Below are 12,001 nucleotides of genomic sequence, written 5' to 3' on the forward strand. Positions count from 1 at the left end.
TCTGTTCCTAGGTAACCAGAGTTATCTGGCAGAGGGAAATGGCAAAATCTCTGTGTTCCTCCAAAGTCTCCCACTGCATGTTGTTTTCTCTGTGAAAGAACAGCACATTGAGGGATGAGGCTCATCCTCTGTGCTGGGGGCTGCCGTGAGTGGCTTCTTGTGGTTTGTACTCTTAGAGATGCAGCTTTGACCAAAGGTGCTGCCATTGTTCCCATCTTGTAAGGACTGGAGAGCAGAGGTGTGGAAAGTCCCATCTCCCAAGCACTGGGGTCATTTTTGTGGCCTTTCCATAGTGCAGAGAGCCCTGGCAGTGCTGGTGTCTGCTTTCCCCACTTACTGCCTGGAAGGAGACTCTTACCCCTGGAGTAACTGGGCTTGGACAGTGAAGGTGAGTTGAATCCTTTTAGGATGTGGCTGAATTTATTGCCCAAAATGTTCTTCCAAAGCTATCACAGAATCCCAGAATGTTTGTGTTGGGAGGGACCTTAAATCCCATCCAGTGCCACCCCTGCCATGGCAGGGACACCTCCCACTGTCCCAGACTGCTCCAGGCCCTGTCCAGCCTGAGAAGCCTCTTGCTTGGGTGGTGCTGCTTTTGTTCATCTTGCAATATTTGGGCCGAAATATCTTGACATGTTCAGAGAATCCCAGGATGGTTTGTGTTGGGAGGGACCTCAAAGCCCATCCAGTGCCATGGCAGGGACACCTTCAGGCTGCTCCCAGCCCTGTCCAGCCTGGCTTTGGGCACTGCCAGGGATCCAGGGGCAGCCCCAGCTGCTCTGGGAAATCCATTCCAGGGATGGATTCCACAATTCCTGATTCCCAATCTCCCACCCAGCCCTGCCCTCTGGCAGTGGGAGCCATTCCCTGTGTCCTGTCCCTGCAGGCCTTGTCCCCAGTCCCTCTGCAGCTCTCCTGGAGCCCCTTCAGGCCCCAAAAGGGGCTCTGAGGTGTCCCTGGAGCCTTCTCCTGTCCAGGTGAGCAGGCCCAGCTGTGCCAGGCTGGCTCCAGAGCAGAGGGGCTCCAGCCCTGGCAGCATCTCCGTGGCTCCTCTGGCCTGGGGTCCCCAGAGTTGGACACAGGTGGGAACATGGAAATCACCACGTTGTGGTGTCACACCCCAGTTCCACTCCATGGCAGATATTTCATCCTAGAAGAGGAATTTCCCTCACAGCTGTTGATGTGACATCTGCTGATCTCAGTGTATTCCTGTCTCCGAGCCCTGTGCCAGGCTCCCCTGCCTGGCCCTCATCATCCTCCTCTCTCTGACAGTGTTTCCCTACAGCTGCTGCTGTGCCCTGACGTGTTGAGCAGGAGGATGAATTGGATTTCCCTCAAATTCTTGCTCCAGGGCCTCCAAATCTGAGCATGAGGAACATTTTAAGCTCCTGCTCCAGCTGTTGCTCGAGCAGGACCTTGGCCCTTGGAATGAGGGGATTTTCTGCCCCTGCTGCAGGGTTTGGCAGGAGTGGGGGTGGTTGTGCAGCCAAGCTCAGCCCCCCACCCTGAGGAGCCCCCAAAAAGCTCTGGATTCTCCATCAGGGTGTGAGGGGCACTGGGAGGGCCTGGCTTTTTCCTTTTCTCTGGTTCTTGCTGTGTTTCTGTCCCTCTGCAGCTCCAGCTGGGAAGGTGCTGCCACCCACCCTGGGGCAGCTCATTGCTCATTCTGTGCAGTCCCAGTGCTCCCTTTGTGTTGTCTGCTTGTCAATGAGCCCACAGGAGAGGGCCAGGGCTCCTGGCTGGATGATTTCCCACCAGAAATTCCCTGGATTTTCCTGCTCCCTGTGCTGCTTCTGTGGCATGAGCTGCTCGTGTCTCTGCAGGCCTTTGGCACAGCGTGTGCTCCCTGCTGCAGATCTGCCTTGAAATAAAATCCAAACTCTCTTCTTCCCCCCTCTCCTGCTCCAGAGGGTGGTTCAGTTCTCCAGCCAAATGCCTGAGCAACTTGGGAGTTCTCAAAGTGTGTGAAATCACCACAAAATTGCAGAGTTGGGGAGTGGGATGGGGGCAGATAGGAAAGGGAGGGTCCCAGGGGGGTTTTACCCTTTCCAGGGGTGATTTTATCCTCCCCAGGGGCGATTTTTCCCTCTCCAGGGGTGATTTTATCCTACTTGGGAGTGATTCTAGATTTTATCCTCCCCAGGGGTGATTTTTCCCTCTCCAGGGGTGATTTTACCCTCTCCAGGGGTGTTTTATCTTCCTCAGGGGTGATTTTATCCTCCCCAGGGGTGATTTTTCCCTCTCCAGGGGTGATTTTACCCTCTCCAGGGGCGATTTTATCCTTTCTAGCGGTGATTTATCCTCTCCAGGGGTGATTTTGTCATCTCCAGGAGTAATTTTATCCTCTCCAGGGGTGATTTTGTCCTTTCTAGTAGTGATTTATCCTCTCCAGGGGTGATTTTATCCTCCTCAGAGGTGATTTTACCCTCTCCACGGGTGATTTTATCCTCCTCAGGGGTGATTTTATCCTCTTCTCAGGGGTGATTTTACCCTCTCCAGGGATGACTTTATCCTCTCCAGGGGTGATTTTATCCTCCTCGGGGGTGATTTTAGATTTTATCCTTCTCAGAGGTGATTTTATCCTTCCCAGGTATGATTTTATCCTCTCCAGGGGTGGTTTTATCCTCTCCAGAGGTGATTTTATCTTCCTCGGGGTGATTTTATCCTCCTCACAGGTGATTTTACCCTCTCTAGGGGTGATTTTATCCTCTCCTCAGGGGTGATTTTATCTCCCAAGGGGTGATTTTATCCTCCCCAGGAGTGATTTTACCCTCTCCAGGGTTGTTTTTATCTTCCCTAGGGGTGGTTTTATTCTCTCCAGGGTGATTTTGTCCTCTCAAGGGATGATTTTATCCTCTCCAGGGGTGATTTTACCCTCTCCTGGGGTGATTTTACCCTCTCCTGGGGTGATTTTGTCCTCTCCAAGGGTGATTTTGTCCTTTCCAGGGGCAGGACATGTGTCACAGCACCCCTGCACCCTCCTGAGCCAGGCCACAACACAGGAACAGGATGGGAGCAGCTGGAATTCACACATTCAGAATTTTCCTGATGCTCTAAAATCGGCTTTTTTTTGGTAGGAGCAAACACCCACAGGGAAAAGTCCTGCAGCCAACCATTGTGGGGAGAGCTTTTCCCTGGAACATTTCTGTGACAGGAGAAAAGAACCAACTCAAGCAGTTGGAAATGCTGAAATGGGTACTTGGGGTGGTGCTGTCCCCCAAACCCACACAAATTCCTTTACCCATTGCCTGAAAATACTTTTGGGGTGCATCTGCTCCGTGCTATGGTGAAGATGTGACCAGCAGGGTTGTGCAGGGGTGTCCCCTCCTTCCAGCCTTACCCTGAAAGCCTCAAATTGGGGGGTTGAGAGAAAAGAGGTGAGAAGGAAATGATGCTCTGGCTGTGCCCTCCTTCCCTGAGGGGCACTGGGATGGAGGATGGAGTGTTTGTCCCCAGGTGAGCAACCAGAAGAAAATTAAAGGTTTCAGGAGGTGGCAGTGGGATCTGTGTCCCTGCTCAGGAACACCTCAAAAAAAAATCTCAAAATCAAGGAAATCTCCAATTAGCACACCAAAATTACATAAAATCAGTATTTCTGCCCAGTTCAAACTAAAACCCCCACACTGTCCCAGCAGATCCCAGTCCTGGAGCTCTGTTCCCTGCAAGGCAGTGCCTCTGTTTCCCTCAGAGTGGCTTTGCTGGGGGCTGATGGCCACAAAGAGGTGACAATACTGTAAAATGCCACCCTCTGTCCCCATGGGGTGGGTGCCACAGCTGTGCCCCCTCTGCACTGCCCCAGAGGGCCTGGGGTGGGGATGGGTGTGGGGATGAGGGAAATGTGCCCCAAAATGGGGATGGACCCCAAAGAGGGGCTGTATCCAAATACAGGGGCTGTGCCCCAAAACAAAGGCTTTATCCTAAAACAAAGCTGTACCCCAAAACAGGGCTGTGCCCCAAAGAGGGGCTGTACCTCAGAGCAAGGTCTGTATCCAAACATGGGGGCTGTACCCCAAAACATCCCAAAACAGGAGCTTTACCCCAGAACAGGGCTGTGCCCCAAAGAGGGGCTGTGCCCCAAAACAGGGCTGTGCCCCAGAGCAAGGTCTGTATCCAAATACAGGGGCTGTGCCCCAAAACAAAGGCTTTATCCTAAAACAAAGCTGTACCCCAAAACAGGGCTGTGCCCCAAAGAGAGGCTGTACCTCAGAGCAAGGTCTGTATCCAAACATGGGGGCTGTACCCCAAAACAAAGGCTTTACCCCAGAACAGGGCTGTCCCCGAAAACAGGGCTGTGCCCCAGAGCAAGGTCTGTATCCAAACACAGGGGCTGTACCCCAAAATAGTGGCTTTATCTCAAAACAGGGGCTTTACCCCAAAACAAGGCTGTGCCCCAAAGAAGGGCTGTGGCCCCAAATACAGTTGTACCCCAAAACAGGGGCTTTACCCCAAAACAGGGGCTTTACATCAATACAGGGGTTGTACCCCAAAGCAGGGCTGTACCCCAAAACAGAAGCTTTACCCCAAAACAGGGATGTACCTTAAAACATGAACTTTACCCCAAAACAGGGGCTTTATCCCAAGACAGGGATGTACCTTAAAAGAGGGGCTGTACCCCAAAACAAAGGCTTTATCCCTAACGAGGGGCTTTATCCCAGAAGAGGAGCTTTACCCCAAAATAGGGATGTACCCCAAACCAGTGCTGTACCCCAAAACAGGGGCTTTACCTCAAAAAGGGGCTGTACCCCAAAACAGGTATGTACCATAAAACAGGGGCTTTACCCCAAAACGGGGGTTTTACCCCAAAAAGGGTCTGTACCCCAAAGCAGGGCTGTACTCCGTTCCGGGGCTCACTCACATATCAGGGCCTGTCCTATAACGGGGTCCATACCCCCCATGCCGCTCCCTGCACCAGGCCCGTGCCCCGCCCGCACGGTGGCATCCATATCGCGACAGCATCGCGATAACCCACACCGGAGCCACATCCACCAGCGGGGCCGGACCCTACAGGGTCCCCTACAGCGCGGTGTGCTCCCCGTGTGAGAGCCGCGCCCTCCATCCCCGCAGGGCGCTGAGGCAGCGCGGGCCCTGTCGCGACAGCGGCGCCGGTCCCGACAGCGGCGCCGGGCAGCGCGGGGTTAACCGGAGCTGCCGTAAAGCGCGCGGCGCTGCCGCACAGCCGCAAAGCCGCCGCCTGCCGGCCGCTATTCCCGAACGCGCCCTACGCCAGCGCCGCTGCGCCGCCACCCTCGCGCCCGCTGCGCTTGCGCCGCGCTCCGCCCCGCCGCCCGTATTCACCAAGCGCTGTTGCGCCGCTGGCGCGCGGGCGCGCACGGGCGCGGCGCGGCTCGTACGCCGTTGGCGCAGCGCGGGCCGTACGCCGTTGGCGCAGCGGCGGAGGGGAGGCGAGCGGGGCCGGGCCGGGGGCGCCGCCATGGGGGAGCGGCCGCGGGGCAGCGGCGCCGCCGCCCGGCGCTGAGGGACCGCCGAGGTAACACCGGGGGAGCACCGGGGGACGGCGGGGGCCCTGCGGCCTCGGCTCCGCTCGGCCGGCACCGGGGAGGGGCGGCCGGGCCGGGCGGCGCCGCGGGCGGGGGCGGCGGGGCCGGGGCGGTGGCGGGGGGGGTTGAACGGCGGGAGGGGCCCGGAGAGAGGAGGGGGCTCCGGGGGTCGCGGGGGTGTCGGGAGAGGCCCCGGCTCGGCATGGAGAGGTCGCCGGGCGGTGGGGCTGAGGAGGGGTCGGTGTGGGCCTGGGGACAGTCGGGGGCTGTGGGGGTCACGTTGGCATCGGGGGCTGGGCAGGCTCTGGGGCCGCGCTGGGGTCAGGCCGGGCCGGGGTGAGGGCCCAGGGCCGCCTCGCCCCGTCCCTCCCGGCCGTGCCGGTTCTGTGGCCCCGGGAAGGGCTGCGAGCCCCCGGTGCCCCCGAGGCCGGGCGGGCGGCGGGGATGGGGTCGGCTGGGCCCCGCCGTGTCCCCGCAGCCTGCCCCAGCCTCGCAGCGTGTTGGCTCCTTTGTATGTGGCTTTCCTCCCTCCGGAGGGCTTGGGAAGTGTTTATTTGGGGAAAGGACCGTGCTGAAGCTGGTATTTCAAACGGCTTTTTTTTTTCCTCAGCGAAGCGGGTGAGGATGAATGCGAGGAAAGGGAAAAGTGCCCTCCCCCTCCTGCCCCCAGCAGACAGGAGCCGATTTGAGCTGTTGGAGGTTTGCAAATGAGGAGGCTCTGCCGGAGGCCCGTGGCTCCTGTGGCTGGCTGGCAGGAGGGAGCCGAGCCAGGGCTCTGCATCTCGGGCAGCAAACAACGGGAAGTTGTGGGGATGGTCAGGAAGGTGCCTTTTCTTTTGTGTGCTGGGCAGCGTGAGGACTTGCCGTGTTTGGTGTATTTTAAAGTTAAAAAGCAAAGTTTTACAAACGCCTTTTGAGTTGCCGTGATACCAGTCAGTTCCAAACAGTTCAAGTTAGCCTGGACGCGGGTTGAAAGGTGTGTAAAACCTTTGGAAGTTGCCTCCTTAACTTATCCGTTTGTTTTCCTTCCACACAACAAGTGGTTGGAGGTGTGGAAGTGCGTTCTGAGGGGTGTGTGAGTTCACCTGCCAGCCAGGCTGCCACACACTGCGTGCCCCCATCTCCCCGCGGCCAGCACACAGGTTTGAAAACTGGGCCTTATGTAACAGATTGGAGCAAACGTTTGGTGTTTGCCAGTGGTCTGACAAAGAATTGCTGCAAATTAGGGCAGGAGGCCTCCATGGGGAGCCTTTGCCGTGGCAGGATAGGCTTGGCTGCTGTGAGGAACTTGCCAAAGATTTGTTGGTTTTGCTTTCATTTGGTACGGTGCAGATAGGGACGTTGTTTGGTCAGTGTTTTATCACTCCTGAGCAGCTCTGGGGTGCTGGGAGGCTTGTGGTGCTGCCTGGTCCAACACCACCAGCATGCTCAGCTCTGTGGGAACGTGAGATCTGGAGGGGGTGCTCAGATCCCTGAGCCTGGAGAGGTGGTTTAGGGGTTTGATCTCCTCTGTGAGGCCTTATAAATCACTTTAAAATCACTTGTGTCGCTCCTTTGCTTAAGCAGCAGCTGCTTTGTTTGCTCCTGCATCCACATGGTGCAGCTGGTGTGGTTTGCAGGGCAGAGACGGTGTCCAGGAGCTTCCCTGGGTGCTGTGGATGGGAGCTGGGTGCTGTGGATGGGAGCTGGGTGCTGTGGATGGGAGCTGGGTGCTGTGGATGGGAGCAGGGTGCTGTGGATGGGAGCAGGGTGCTGTGGATGGGAGCAGGGTGCTGTGGATGGGAGCAGGGTGCTGTGGATGGGAGCAGGGTGCTGTGGATGGCAGCTGGGTGCTGTGGATGGCAGCTGGGTGCTGTGGATGGCAGCTGGGTGCTGTGGATGGCAGCTGGGTGCTGTGGATGGCAGCTGGGTGCTGTGGATGGCAGCTGGGTGCTGTGGATGGCAGCTGGGTGCAGGATGGAGCTGTGTGCTCCATGTCCAGCAGCTTCCCTGGCTGGAGCTGTGAGCTCTGCCCTTGCTCTGGGTGCAGCTCCTGGCCCCGGTGGCTCAGCAGGTTCCTGGTGCTGCTCTCAGAGCAGCCTCCTCACCGTGCCCCTCGTTTTGTATTCCGTGTCAGAGCTCCTGTGCAGCCCGGGCTGTTGTCAAAACTGTTCATTCGGGAGTGACTCAGCGGATCAATGGGAGTGACATGAGGGCTGTGCTCGTGGACAATCAGTGGTTCCTCCCCCCCTCCAGCCCCTCTGGGCTGGAAGACACAACAACGTCTGAGAGCAGCTGCCAATAAACCACAGCCTGGCTGTGCTCCGGAGCTGTCTCCCCCTGCCCAACCCCTTCCCTGTTGTGTTCTAGCTGGGATGAGCTGTGCTGGAGCAGCACTCCTGTGCTTGGCCGTGCCTCCAGGTGTGTGCCTGGCCCTTGCAAGCCCAGGGTGGGTAGGAAGCTGTTTATCTCTGCCTTCAGACAGGAACTGCAGCTCCACAGGCACTGAAGGGAGGGCTGAGGAAGCCTCGGGTGAGCAGCAAGCCCTGATGTGCTGTGGTGGGGTGAGCAGGAGAGCTGCAGCCCCTGGGCTGGGGTGGAGACCCTGCCCTGGCTCTGCAGGGTTTGGTAGCAGAGGGCAGCGGCCTGGTTTGCCCTGTGCTGCTCCTGGGACTGCCCACTGCACTTCGAGGAGTCAGAGCTCTTCCCTTGTGGTGCTGCTGAGCAGGGACACACTTGGGTGCCAGCACAGGAGCTTCCTGCGTGTGTTTGCCTTTTTGCTGAGAGCCTGTGGGAACAGCTCTGCCCACAGCCCTGTAATTGGGCTGTGCCTGGGCAGACGTGGCTCCTTGTGGGTGCAGTGAGGAGCTGTGAACCTGAGCCTCCTTCCTCGGCCCAGACATGGTGTGACCTGGAGTCTGCTTCTGTCCAGCTGCTCCTGTGAGCTGGGAGGGAGAGCAGGTCCCAGCAGCTCTGGGGTTCTGCAGGAGCACAAGTCATCTTCCTGTCAGAAAAGCTCTGTGAATGGTTTTGGGGTTTTGTGAGAGGCTGCTTCTACTTCCTGCTGCCAGTTGCTGTCTCTGGGAGATTCATTGCTACAGAGGAGCAGCAGCTTTGGTTGTGAGGGAGGTAAAAAGGTGATTTTCTGCTGGGGTAGCTGAGTGTGGAGCTTCAGGCTCCTGTGTCAGGCACCCTGATTCACACCAGCTGCCCTCCTCCTCCTGAAGAATTCTAAATCCCTGCCCAGGCTGTAGCCCTGCAGCCCTTCCTGTGGGCAGCCCCTCCCTTGCCTGTTACATTGATGCATTATTTCTAATAACTGCCTTGGAAAAAGCAGCCTGTGCACCAGGAACTGGCGTGACAGGACGAGGAGGAATGGCTTCCCCTGACACAGGGCAGGGTTAGATGGATACTAGGAAGAAATTCCTGCTTGTGGCAGTGGTGAGGCCCTGGCTCAGGTTGCCCAGAACAGCTGTGGCTGACCCTGGAAGTTCCAAGGCCGGGTTGGATCAAAGGAGCACCCTGGAGGTAGTGCAAAGGATTAGGGGGTGGAACTGGGTGAGCTGTAGGCTCCCTTCCAACCTGTGATTCCATTCTGTGGTGTTCCAGCACACCCCTGCCTTGTCTGTCCCACCCTGTCAGGTTTCTGTGGTGCTCAGAGCTGTGAGCCCCCCACTCACAGCCCCACAGCAGGGACTGTAAAACCACAGAACATCTCTCTGCTTTCCACTCACTGCCTTCAGAGCGTGCAGCAGCAGATCAGCACCCACCATCAGCCCTGTGTGGTGTAGGAAATGGCTCTTCAGGTAAGCTGAAACTTCTAGGTAAGGCTTTGCAGGGTGGTTCAAAATGCTACAGGGAGCAGGAAGTCTCTGGTTTCACCCACCGCCCACAGTAAGGAGGGTTTGCTCCTGCAGCACAGGAATTCAAGTAGTTCTGTAAAGAGTTTAAATTGGTTTCTTTGGCTCCAGTGAGATGGTGGATAGGAGTTCTGTGTCTCCAGGAGGATCTCCCAGTGCTAGGGAGTCTGTTCTGCTGGGGGGGTGGTGGCAGTGGCCTTTCCAAGCAGTGCCCTGCTGTCACCTGCCTCCCCACTGCATCAGGAATTAAATTAGTTCTGTAAAGAGTTTAAATTGGCTTTTTTTTGCTCCAGTGAGATGGTGGATAGGAGTTTTGTGTGTCCAGGAGAATCTCCCAGTGTTTATGGAGTCAGTTGTGCTAGAAGGTTGGTGGCAGTGGACTTTCCAAGCACTGCCCTGCTGTCACCTGCCTCCCCACTGCATCAGGCCCCTGGCACTTGAAACATCACAGCAGAATCCTCCTCACTCGTGGGAAACACAGCTCTTGAGGCCTTGTGGTGACAGTGAAACCAGGTGCTCTGTCTGTGAAAGGCTTGCACTGAGATGGTGACATGGAGGAAACCCAAAATCCTGCCCAGCAAGGTCCAGCTGAGCTGACCCCAGGCTGGCGAGGGTCCCAGTGCCACAGCAGCACAAACACATCCCCTGGTGCCTGGGGACTGCTCTGAACGAGAGCTGGGCACTGCTGTGTGTTGTGCAGTGTCTGCAGGGCAGGGGTGGCAGTAAGTTGGATGTGAGAGCAGGATTTGGGATGAGGCAAGGCACTGTTGCCTTGGAAATAAGGTGCTCTTGGCCTCCCAGGGTGCTGGAGTCTGGAGGAAAGGAGCGTTCATTTTTGAGTCATTCATTTCTACATGTCCACCGAGCAAAGAATGTCCTGTAGCCCTTTGTTACTTAATGTTATGTAATGCTTTTTAATGAGGCAGGGCTGGCCTTTGCTTTCCCAGTGGTGAATGAGACAGTTGGCAGGTGATGCACGGGCTTTGTCACCCTGACAGGGATGTTCTTAAGTTAATAAACAGGGGTTAAGGTTGAGCTTGAGCTTGGATTTTGTGCAGCTTTCCTTTGGAGGAGCTTTGCAGCCCTGCAGCTGAGCAGTTTGTGCAGCAGGAGCGGTGCTGGGAGGGCTGTGGGGGTTCCCTGGGAGCACAGCCAAGTCTCTGGGGGTTTGTTCCTCTTCCCAGGCTGGGGGCTGCACAGTCCTGCTAAGAGGGGCTGCTTGGTGTGGGTGGCTGAACGATGGGCTCAAAAAGGTCAGTGGAAATCTAATTTAAACCCCAACAGAGCTGTGTTTGTGCTACAAAAGCTCCATTCTTGCAGACTCTGTCCTTGCCCAATGTTTTCAGGTAAAAAATCTCGCTGCTTTTGAGGTAGCACCGAGGTACAAACAACAAAGTAAAAAACCCTTTTTTCTCTCATCCTTTTTTTAGCAGGGACTGTTGGCAGTGATGAAGTTTATACTCTGCTTGGTTTCCCTGGTTTGATGTGGGGAGAGGATGGTGCTTTCCAGCAACTTCTGTGCCGTGTGTGTGGGCGAGGGGCAAGCTGAGGCTTTTCTGGAATCCCCTCGCCCCCAGCTCTGCCAATTCCTCTCATCCCAAGGCAGTGCTGATTTGAGTCAGTCTGGTTTTGGTGGTGCCAGGCACAGGGAATGTTCAGGAAGGACTCTGGGAGCAGAGCTGGGGTCCCTGTGCTGGTGGTGCCAGGCACAGGGAATGTTCAGGAAGGACTCTGGGAGCAGAGGTGGGGTCTCTGTGCTGGTGGTGCCAAATCCAGGGAATGTTTTAGGAAGGACTCTGGGGGCACAGGTGGGGTCTCTGTGCTGGTGGTGCCAAATCCAGGGAATGTTTAGGAAGGACTCTGGGAGCAGAGCTGGGGTCCCTGTGCTGGTGGTGCCAGGTACAGGGAATGTTCAGGAAGGACTCTGGGGGCACAGGTGGGGTCTCTGTGCTGGTGGTGCCAGACACAGGGAATGTTTAGGAAGGATCAGGTGTTGGGGAGCAGAGCTGGGGTCCCTGTGCTGGTGGTGCCAGGTACAGGGAATGTTTAGGAAGGACTCTGGGGGCACAGGTTGTTCCCTGTGTTGGAAGGGGCTGCTCAGAGTGAAGAGCAGCACTTGGCTCTGGGAGTGCAGGGTCAGTGTGCTGGGGGATGAGGAGGTGTTGGTGCTCACAGGTACAGGCTGGTCTCTGCCTTGAGCCTTGGGAATTCCTGCTCAAACTTGCTGCAGCTCGTCCCTCCATGGGCTTTGGTGGCTGGGGAGGGAATGGGAAGTGCTCAGAGCTTTAACATTTCCTCCAGGGTGACTTGCAGCTGGTTTTAAAGCCACACTGTTTGCTGAGGGGTGTCTGTCTCATCAGGGGATCTCCCTGAGAGCTTGTCAGAACCCCCAGCAGATTCCCCAGCTTGAAGTGCCATCATAAGTGTCTTGGGAAGGAATTAGAGAGGAATTCCAGCATAGCAGAGCTCTCCATCTCCTCCAACCATGGGGATGTTGCCAGGAGCAGCTCTCCACTGCTCAGTCCCTCTCCTGCTCCCAGGCCTGCTCAGAGCTCCTGGGCTTACAGGGGAGTGAAAGGGAAACTCGTTCAACACACCCCGTGCTGAATTTAGCAGGATATAGAGCAAACCCTCTGAGTGTGAGTGAGTGTGTACCACATCTGT

At 56.6% G+C, this 12,001-nt stretch overlaps 1 protein-coding gene across 1 annotated transcript in view; it reads left to right on the forward strand.

Annotated features, from left to right (window-relative positions):
* The first annotated feature begins 5,424 nt into the window (after positions 1-5,424).
* Positions 5,425-12,001, forward strand: part of CSNK1G2 (casein kinase 1 gamma 2) — a 42,413-nt gene continuing 35,836 nt past the window's right edge. The window contains exon 1 of the mRNA XM_063160849.1: positions 5,425-5,488. The gene's annotated coding sequence lies outside the window, so the exon portion shown is untranslated. The remainder of the gene's footprint in view (positions 5,489-12,001) is intronic.

The sequence above is a fragment of the Melospiza melodia genome, chromosome 7 (assembly GCF_035770615.1).
Source record: "Melospiza melodia melodia isolate bMelMel2 chromosome 7, bMelMel2.pri, whole genome shotgun sequence".
Taxonomy (NCBI): Eukaryota; Metazoa; Chordata; class Aves; order Passeriformes; family Passerellidae; genus Melospiza; species Melospiza melodia.